We start from the raw sequence: 9,973 nt of genomic DNA, 5'->3' as shown, positions 1-9,973 counted from the left end.
GGAACAGGTAAGTGTGAAAAACACGGAGGAGCAGTGGGTGCTCTGTGGAAAACGCAGATCTGTCCAGTGTGTGGGTGCACCTGGGTGTGTATACACCCATGCAAATATATATGGAGGCCAAAGGAAGACTTGGGTGCCTCCCATGGTCATTCTCCATTTTCTTTTCCACTGGGCTCCTGAGTGCTGGCTGGGGTAGTGTCATTTGCTGCTCTACCCAGCCTTCCCACTGCACCGGAAGCTCACAGTGTTTTGAGCCATCTCCACCCCTAACAGTTGGATGATAGGCATGCACAGCCATGCCTGGCTTCTATGTGGATTCAAGTTCAGGTCCTCTGAATTCTTGCCTTGAGAGTGGGCTTACCACTGCGCCATCTCTCCAGCCCCAGAAGGCACCATTCTGTACAGGGCGCTGTGGTCTCCCTGAGGAGACACTGTTCACAGGGAAACCTGCAAACGGAAGGAAGAAGGGTGGACAGTCACAGCGTTGTGTGCCTAAGGAACGGCTGCACTAAGCCTCTGAGGCACGACTGTCAGGCATGCAACAAAACCATTCAACTCCCGAAGGGGCTTCCAGAGATGCTGGTGAGATTTGCTGTGGGTCAGGATGAACATGGAGTCTGTGGTCAGGGTGAACATGGAGCCTGTGGTCAGGGTGAACATGGAGCCTGTGGTCAGGGTGAACATGGAGTCTGTGGTCAGGGTGAACATGGAGTCTGTGGTCAGAGTGAGCATGGAGCCTGTGGTCAGGGTGTGGATAGAGCCCTGGGAGTCTGGGTTTACATGGAGTTGTTTGAGCCACTGAGATAGGCACTTTTGAGGGAGGACACCCAGCGGAGGTGGGGGCTGCTGTGACATGGAGGTGGCTATAGCTTCCTCGCCTTGAGCAGTCTGAGCCCAAGAAAGAGGACCTGTGGGCCTCCTGGGGGTTCACCTTCTGCTTTTAGCTGCCCTCCCTGCCCTCTGCCTGTCGTCATTGCCTGCCCTGAGCACCAACCACACCCAGCCATAAGCAGTCCTGGCAGTAGCTGGGGGATCACTGAGGGAACACTGTGTCCCCAAGCTCTAGGGCCACAGCCCCAGTGCCCTCAGAGCCCAGCAAGGTTCATCATCACCAGCCCACCTACCTTCGGTTCACTGCCGTCCAGAGTAGGACATGGCCATGGGTGTGTAGGCAGGAGGGAGGGCAGAGTTGGATAGAAGACCAGGAACCCAACCCAGTTGGCCTAGAATTCAACCTAGCTCTTCCCTGCTGGTAATAAAGATGACAATATGGCTGCTGACACCTTTGCCCTAGGTCTGGTTCCATTTCTCTCAGCTCCTCCCTGGGCATACAGAAACTGAGACTCAGAGTTCTTGGACCACTTAGTCAGGACAGACAGGCCCAGGTCCCCACCATGCTTAGTAGAAAACTGTAGTCACCACTGCCCTTTCTTGAGCCCACTCCAGTTCACTGTGGGGCCCTGTGGTGGTCTTCACACTCACCCCTTCCACCCCAGGCCCTTGGCACACCCTGCTTTTCATAGCCCCTCCCCTGGAACTCCATTGTCTCTCAGGCCACAGAGAAAGCAGCCCCTCTCCCCCCCAGACCAGAACCTCTCGTTCACCTGATAACTCGATATTCAGAGGCCCACATGACATGTCACCTTTGTGGACTGACCAAGGCACAGCAGGTAACATCCAGCAAGGCTGGCCCTGGCTGACCCATCCCACAGGGCAGGTCACTGACCCTGCCACTATTGCCTGCATCTACCCACATGTCATCCTGGCCCTTCTCCTTACCCCCCTGCTCGTAAATATGCAGGAGTTCACTGAAGCATGCCTTAAGCTGACTTGTCTCCCTGTGCAACCTCAGAGAGCATTCATCAGAGCTAAATGAAGTAATGTTTGCTGCTCCCTCACCCTACCCGCACCTTCCCATGAGGCTTCAGTCCTTCGCACACCTGCCGTGACACTTCCAGCCTCAGCAGAAAGACTCAAAGACAAGCCGTGTGTAGGAGCCGAGGGCTGCTGTGACAACGGCAAACCAGTGCGGCCAGGAGTGCCCGCTCTCAGGCAGTGAAAATGACTCGGGCAGTACAGCAAAGAAGCCACCGAACCAGCCTGTTCAGGGATTGAATATTCACATTTAAACTGTGTGTCAGTGTTCGGCCAGGTGATAAGTGAAAAAAAAGTCAATTGTGATACTTGAGGCAGGAGAACGTCCTCAAGGGGTAGCTCAGATCGCATCCATAGTGAGTGTTGGGTCAGATGGGACGGGTGAACCAGCCTTGGCCATGGATAGACAGGCCCAGGTCCCCACCATGCTGTCACTGACCCCTTGGTATCCTCTCTGCCCCATCCTGCGCCCTGTCTTCTGCCTTCACCCAGTGGGCAAACTCTGCCTACCAGTCTGTTCACGTGTGTTCACGTGCAACCTTGGGCACCCTTCCCACCTGCCTTAGGGATTCTCCAACAGGAGAACATGCCAGGACTTCTCTAATAAGTCTCTGTGATTGACACTTGGCTGGTGGCCCACATTGGGCCTCCATACAGTGCATAGCTTCTCACAGCCGTCACCAAAAGTTTGTGTGTGTGTCAAATGCCTAGCCAGGCACACAGACCATGATTGGCTGTCTCCAAGCCTCATGGTTAACTGGTGACCTCCTAGAGGACCTATGACTGTCATACCTACTGGGGACTGATGTCACCTTGATCAGCAGCTTCCTGTCCTCAAATTCACCCCAGTCTGTGGTTTCCTGCTGTTTGGTCTCAGAGACATTTATTCTGAAAATCCTGAAATCTCACAGGGAAGGCTGGCCTATGGAGGAAGTGGCTGCAGTTAGGCCAGCTGGGTGGGCATCCGTCCATCCGCTCCCCAGCGCTTCCCCTCAGAGGAGCCCAAGGGGACAGAGACACTGACATACTAAGGACAGCAGCAGCAGGAAGCTTGAGCTGCCTTGGGGTTGTAGAACAAATGCTGTGAGCCCTGAGGACAGTCTGACAGGGAAAGCAGAACCACAGTGGGAGCCTGGCCAGGCACCCAAGTGAGGAGGCACTGCCCTGGCCCCCAGGAGTGCCAGCCTGCTCAGGCCCAGCATCCAGGGCCTGTTATTAAGTTTCCAGGAATCTTGGTGACTCGGTTGTTAAGTACACCTGCTATTAAGGCTTAAATGGTATGAACTAGAAATCTACACATTCATAAAGATGAGACAGGCCGGCTGGTCCTGTCCACTTTCCCCCTGCCTGAGTTCGCCAGGTCTCAGGGCTGTATGTCTTGGAGTAAGTGTTCAGTCGGTCATGGAATCTCTGTTCCACTCTGTCTGTCCTTTAGAAGCCCCATGGAGCTCACGCCTCACCTTCTTGGCCCCCTTCTTCTGACCCAGAGTTGGCAAAGGGACACATGGTGCCAGCTGTGCCTCGGCCTAAAGCTGCCTGCAGAAATGGCTGTGCAAGAAGTGTGGCCCATATCTCCCCAGCTGACACCAGACTTTGCACCGCAGAAGAAAGGAGGAACTGGACCACTCAGAAGTGGAGAGAGTCTCCTACTCTGAGCCACAATACTATGACCTTGATCCCACTAACATCCTGCTCTAGACTTGAGACACCACTGCCGGGCTACACAGCTCTGCACACACATGAAGGTGCACAGTCCCACACGCATGCAACATGCACCCATGTATTGACAAACATGCATACAAGCACATACCCGTGTATAGGCATGTGCGCATGGAACTCTCCGGAAAAGCTCTCCAGAGGAAAGCTTCCACTTCCTCCTGAGGACAGGAAGTAGCTGTGACCTTGAGGCTTCCTTGAGAAGGTTGCCAAAGTTTATGACCCAATCAACCTCCTCCTCTCCAGTCTTCAAAATGTACATGGAGCTACATTTTGCTTGGAAGCCTTTGCTCTCCTCCTCTCCTGTCTTCCTGGTTCTAGCCTCCTTGTTGCTCTCCCTCAGGCTCTTCCTAAGCATGGCCAGCCTGGTCCGCCTGGATATCTTCCCATGCTTACACGGGCAGTCACCACCAACAGATCCCCAGCATAACACAGTACCAGGTCTTGAATCTCATTGAGTCAGTGGAAGTGGGAGCTTTAGGCCATTGCGAAGAGCAGGTGGCTGTCACTCAAGTGGAGCACATAGGGCTGAATTTGATCCTGAGTAACCCTGTCCCTGCTTAGACCTCAGCTTCTCCCTCCAGGAAGTGAGGTGTCATCTCGCTGTGGGTCTAGATGCCCTATGCCCAGAATTGTGTACCCTGCCATTAGCAGGCAAAGTATGGGGCTCAGCAAGTTCAGAACCCCCAAGGTGAGGGCATAAGGTGAGAGATCTTATTTTGTCCTTGGTTGGGGAGATGGGAACTTTCCTATTGACAAGGTAGAGGATGGTGTCACGCGTAGGAAGGAGGTCATGGAGGTCTGGAGTTGACCCAGAATCCTTGACAGCAGCAAGCAGGCCCGACCTGGGGTACACACTGATGGCAGCAGAGCCAGGCGGGCAAATGGTGTCTGACCTTCATGCCTGGGTATCATCTCCACGAGCGGGGGATGGACTGCAGAAGAGGATGTGTGGACCACAGTTCCTCTCCAACCCCGACGGCGAGGCTGCCCCCACCTTCTACCCATGTACCAACCGTGCACAGCCTCCAAGCTTGCCCAGGCCCGACTGGGCCGCTGGCATGCCTTTGTAGAAAGCCACGGCAGCCAAGGCTGCAGGACAGGACAGACTTGCCAGCACACTAGGCTGAAGAAAAGCAGGCCAAGATCCTGGGCCTGCCTGATCCTGCCTAGCAGGGCCGTGTCAGTAGGGCAGGGGGTTCCGCTACTCAGCCAAGGCCATTTGCTCCCACAGTCTTAACTCATGCTCAGCAGAGTGTCCGTGCTTACAGATGGGTGTGTCCCCGATCCCCGAGGGGACCTTGCAGAGCGGCCCCATCGTGAACAGTCATGAAGGTGTGGCCGCAATGATGCTGGAGATGACGGTAACAACTTAGAAACCTTTGTGACTGTCTGCTTCTGCCCAGAATGTGAACCATCCTTCCAGACCAAGAACACCCTCAAGGAGGCTCTGCTTCGAGTCTGGAGAGGGAGCTGCAGAGCCTGGGCAGCCAGCCTCCCCTCCCCCGACAAATCCACCCACCTCTGGTTTCATCCCATTTGGCAGCCAGTCTTGGTGGTGATCCTGTTGTCCGGTGTAGTTTTCTCTGCTTCATCCCAGTGGGTCCTTCTCTAGGTCACGAGTCACCCTGGTCTGAGCCAGTGGGGTACTTCTAGGCCACTTAAGAGATCCTTGCCAGTGTGGTATGAGGACCAGGCCATGCCAGGATCACAACCAGGCGGAGTGCAAGCCCTGGGAAGCATAGCCAGTCACAGACTTTCCCCAGAGTGGCAAGAATAAGCCATCTCTCAGTTCCACCCAGCCCCCTGCTCTTCACCCTGGTGGGCCTGGGAGGGCCTTGTGCCCATCTCTTTGCCATTAACACAGGCGCCCACACTACTACAAGCTCCATGCCCCCCCATGTCCTAGACTTGTGGACAGTTGGACAGGTAGACAGGCTTCACAGCCTCCATGACTCAGCTTGAGCTCCCTCATGCTCTCCTCCTCTCCTCCTCTGGCCTGCCGCACGGGTGTCCTCCTGCCCACACTGCCCCGTTAGAGTCATGCCTGCCCAACGGACTTCTCCACTCATCTGCAGCCTGTGGTTAGCCCCAGCTGACAGGTCAGCCGCCGCTAGTGGAGTCCACACCACAGGAGTCCAGGGTGGCCACTAATCTGGACTTTTCTTTGGGGACACCAGTGGCTCAACACATTGTAGGACACTATTGCCGCTCATGCTTGACTTTGTAATCTATCCCCAAGTGCACCAGTGCAAACCCCATCACCTTCTCGCTGGCCAGCTCTGGTGCCATCCCCACCTCCCAGGGCCAGCCCCCACATCCAGGCGACCCAACCTTGGAATCCCTGTCAGCCTCAGGCTTCCTCGGGTGATCTGCCCAGCCCCAGCGGGGGCTTGTCATAGAACGGCTGCCCTGTCTTCCCTCTGCCCAGCTCCACAGCCCACCTCTGCCCTGCCGCAGAACCTTCCCCCAGGGCTTCCAGCCAACCCACCCACTACCTCCCAGCTCTCTTTCCAAAGCTCCCTTTTGTTGTTTTTTATCACCCTGACACACACTTAGGCAAGACACACTTGTTGGCTCGCATGGTCTCCTTTGACAAATGGAAGCCAGCTGGGTCCATGTGGGATTTGCCGGTAGGTGACTTGGCATGAGCCCAAGGCACAGGCAGCTGGAAGATGCCACACCTGGGGCTGTCCCTGCTCATCCCAGAAGGAGAAGCAGAGATTTACCCAGGGAAGTGTGCCCAGGCAGCATACACAAGGCAGGGACAGAGAGCAGCAGCAGAATGCAGACAGAGTGCCCACCTCACTCAAGAAAGCCTTGAGAGTTGGGGCTGGGTCTCTAGGTCACATCCTGTGGACCATCATCGGGCACTACTGAGCTGGAAGTTGTCCAGGACAGCAGGGATGCCTGGGAGGCAGCAGGGTCTAAGTGGGGAAGAGTATGAAGGGCTAGGCCTCTTTTTTTTTTTTCTTGTGTAGCTCTGGCTATCTCAGAACTCACTATGTAGACCAGGGTGGTCTCAAACTCACAGATCTGCCTGCCTCTTCCGAGTACTGAGATTAAAGGCGTGTGCTACCACCACCTGACTGAGATAGCCTCTCTTGCTTCCCACATCCTGTCACAGGAGCCTGAAGCCCAGAGCCACCCTCCCGGGCCATTCCCATGCTTGGTATCAAAGCTCTTCTGTAGAGAAGAGAAAGGCCCGAAGCTAATGCCAACCCTCTCTGTGGCCTTCAGCAGGTCACTGGCCTTACCTGCCCTAGAAAGAAGGTCTGTGGAGTTTACAGAGTCTGATAAAGGAAACAAACAACAGACTTTGTTAACTACCACACATATGACCAAAACAAGAAGGGGACCAATGGGCAGCAGTTGTGTGGGCCGGAGAACAAACAGTTTGATGGCCCAGCTTCCTGGAACTCCCTGGGCAATGAACTTGAGCAGGTCACGACTTGTCAGCTGGGAGTGGACGTGGGAAGATGTTGGTCAGACAGCCAGGAGCCTAAGGTCTGCAGACCCCTCCTTTGCAGAGTGCCTGGATCCTCGGCCCCCAACAACCACCGTCCCCTCTGATGACTCACACGTAGCAAGACCCTCAAGGACAGGGACCAGGGAGGTGGGAGGCCTGTGCTGAAACTCCAGGCCTGGAGGCAGATGCCTCTTCCAACAGAGTTCCTTCCCATGGCCAGGGCAAGGGGTTACCATCGTAGGGCCTCGCCCATGTCCCCAGAGTGGCTCAGCAACTGTCACTCCTTTACAGTTTGTCACAGCTGAGGCCTGAGGTGGAGGTCTCACCCTGGATAGCTGTGGCTCTGAAGTGCAATCAAGCATCAGAACTGTCAAGAAAGTCTCAGAAGAGTGTGAGTGGCTGGGCTTCCCTGGGCCTGCTAAACTGCTGGGAGCCGGTAATCCTGGCAAGCCTGGGATTGACAGGGCTAGGTGTTGGGAATGGCAGGCCACTCAGTGAGTCAGAAGGGGCTGAGCAGAAGGGAGGGGTCTCTACCTTCTGCTGAGGACCTACAGGGTGTCAGCCAGAAACTCGCCACAATGGGCAGTAGGCATTGCTCTCCCTGCCTTGCGGATGAGGACATGGAGACTCAGAGAAGTAGGTGTCTCTAGCAAGACCAGAGCCAAGATGAAGCCCAGCGTCTTTGATTTCACAGACAACTCTTTTGACTCCTCATGGCTAGAACAAGGCTGTCCCTTCCTGGAGGAAGGGTCTCAGAGTGTGCTGCAGCGCTGTCTTCACCTTTGGCCAATTCAAAATTGTTGTCAAAGATTTAATCATAGGAGTCAATCAGGTGCATGTAACGTGACATCAGCAGGGTCACCCGTGCTCCAGAATGTTCTAGCAGTCAACAGAAAAGCTGGAAAGCCACAAGACCTATAGGGATGTATAGAATGCTTGTCTAACACACATGCAACCTGGGTTCCCTCCCCAGAATTGCAAAATGAACATGGTGGTACGAGCCTGTGATCCCCGTACTTGGGAGGTAGAGACAGGAGGATTGGAAGCTCAAGGTTCTCCTTGGATCCACAGCAAGTCAAAGCCAGCCTGGGCTACACTGGGGGAAAAAAGGAGTGAGGGTCAGAGGAGCAAGTCTCACTCATTAATTCAATGAACATTTGATTATTTGCTGGACAGGTGAGACCCTCTGCATAAATGAATCTAACTGAAGGACAGAAGCTTGTCTGGCCAAATCGTTTTTTGCCTTTCATTTTTAAAAAATCTTTTTAGGCTTGGTGGCACAGTCCTGTGATCTCAGCTACTAGAGAGGCTGAGGCAGGAGGATTCCAAGTTCAAGGCTAGCTTGGGCAACTTAGTGAAACCCTATCTCAAAATATAAAGTTTGATAAGAGGGCTGGGGATGTGGCTCAGTGGTGGGGCCCTTGTCCAGCCTGGTGAGACAGACCCTGGGTTCCATGCTCATACTGAACAAGCCAAAGCCAAAACCACCCATCTAGGAGCCCTGGACACCAGCAGTCCAGCCAGCTGCTCTCCTTCCCTCTTTGATCTGTGGGACCCGGTATCGGTGCAGCTTCATGGTCTCTTCTCATTCCTGTGGCAGACACAGCCTGCTGCCTCTGCCTCTCTGCTTGCATTTTTAAGAGCTGCAAGATCCTGGCATCTGGACACAGTCAGTGGTGACTGCCCTGTTCCCAGTAGGTAGCTGGGGAAGGGGTGTGCAGTGTTTGCGCTCAGTGGTGTGACTGCGGCTCCCTGTGGATCAGTGAGTGCCCTTTCTGATCGGGACTGGCCAGAATGATGAGAACCCAGGATGGATTTAAGCTTTCCGCTGAGTGAACTCATTGTCAGGAAAACCAAGCAGTTCCTGGGACTTCCCCCAAGGCCCTTGACTGACCATGACCTCGCTGTCCAGCTGGCCTAGCTCACAGAAAAAAAAATGCCTTTCTTTTAGGCCCCATGACTTCCTGTGGTTGTCAAGGAGGTGGACCACAGGGGGAGGGGTCTGGTATATGTGTGACCATCATCTCAGTGACTGCTAATCTGTAGTTCCCTAAATCCAGGCCTGAGGTAGGAGGACCCTGGAGCATCAGAGAATGAGCTCCGGGTTCTGATAGCGCTGCCCCAGCTAAGCTGTGGTGCCCAAGGAGTCTCAATGTACCTCTGAATCTGTCTGTGGGACTGCAAGGAGCATGACTGGAGTGGTCTCCCATCTCCTAGGTGGGATAGACCACAGAGGTTAAGCCTCTTGCCTGAGGTCACGTGACTTGAACAAATGGACCCAGAATCCTGAGGCCACAGAGAAGGCTTATGCACACCTGGGCTGGACCCTTGTACACCCGCTGCCTTCCAGACACTAGAGCGAATATTCTCACTCTCCTGCAGATTGTCCCCTCGCTGTTTAAGGGAAAGAGGAAGGAACCAGGCAAGTAGAGGAAGCTGCAGCTGCAAGGCCCTGGAGCCTCCGAGCTTCCTCCCTGTGTGCCTAGTCCCCTGGGGCTCATCCTCTCCCCCCCCAGGGGGCAGGGGCTGAGTGCCCATCTTCAGCAATATCCCTATAGGCCCACAGTGCTGACCTCTAAGTAGGCTGGCACAGCCAGGCACTGGCCACCCACACTGGGTCCCGGGTGTCACATAGAGCTGACAGACAGGCTATAGTAAAAGGCCCTCACCCCACTCTGACTCGGGAAGCTCCTGTGGGCTTCTTTATCTGTAAACAAGTCATTGCTAAATACCTGGCCGCCTAGGAACTGCAGAAGGGACTTAATGAATTTGAGGATCAAGGCCACGGACATTGTGAGCCTGAACAAATATTAGTTGTGTGTCCTGTGTCGGAAGGGCCTGGGATCTTGGTGCCAGAGCCCTAGCCTAGGCGGGGGTCATGGACCCAGCTCTGTCCCAACTGAGGCTTCCAAT

The sequence above is a fragment of the Chionomys nivalis genome, chromosome 21 (genome assembly GCF_950005125.1).
Source record: "Chionomys nivalis chromosome 21, mChiNiv1.1, whole genome shotgun sequence".
NCBI lineage: Eukaryota > Metazoa > Chordata > Mammalia > Rodentia > Cricetidae > Chionomys > Chionomys nivalis.
This window is presented reverse-complemented; position numbering follows the sequence as displayed.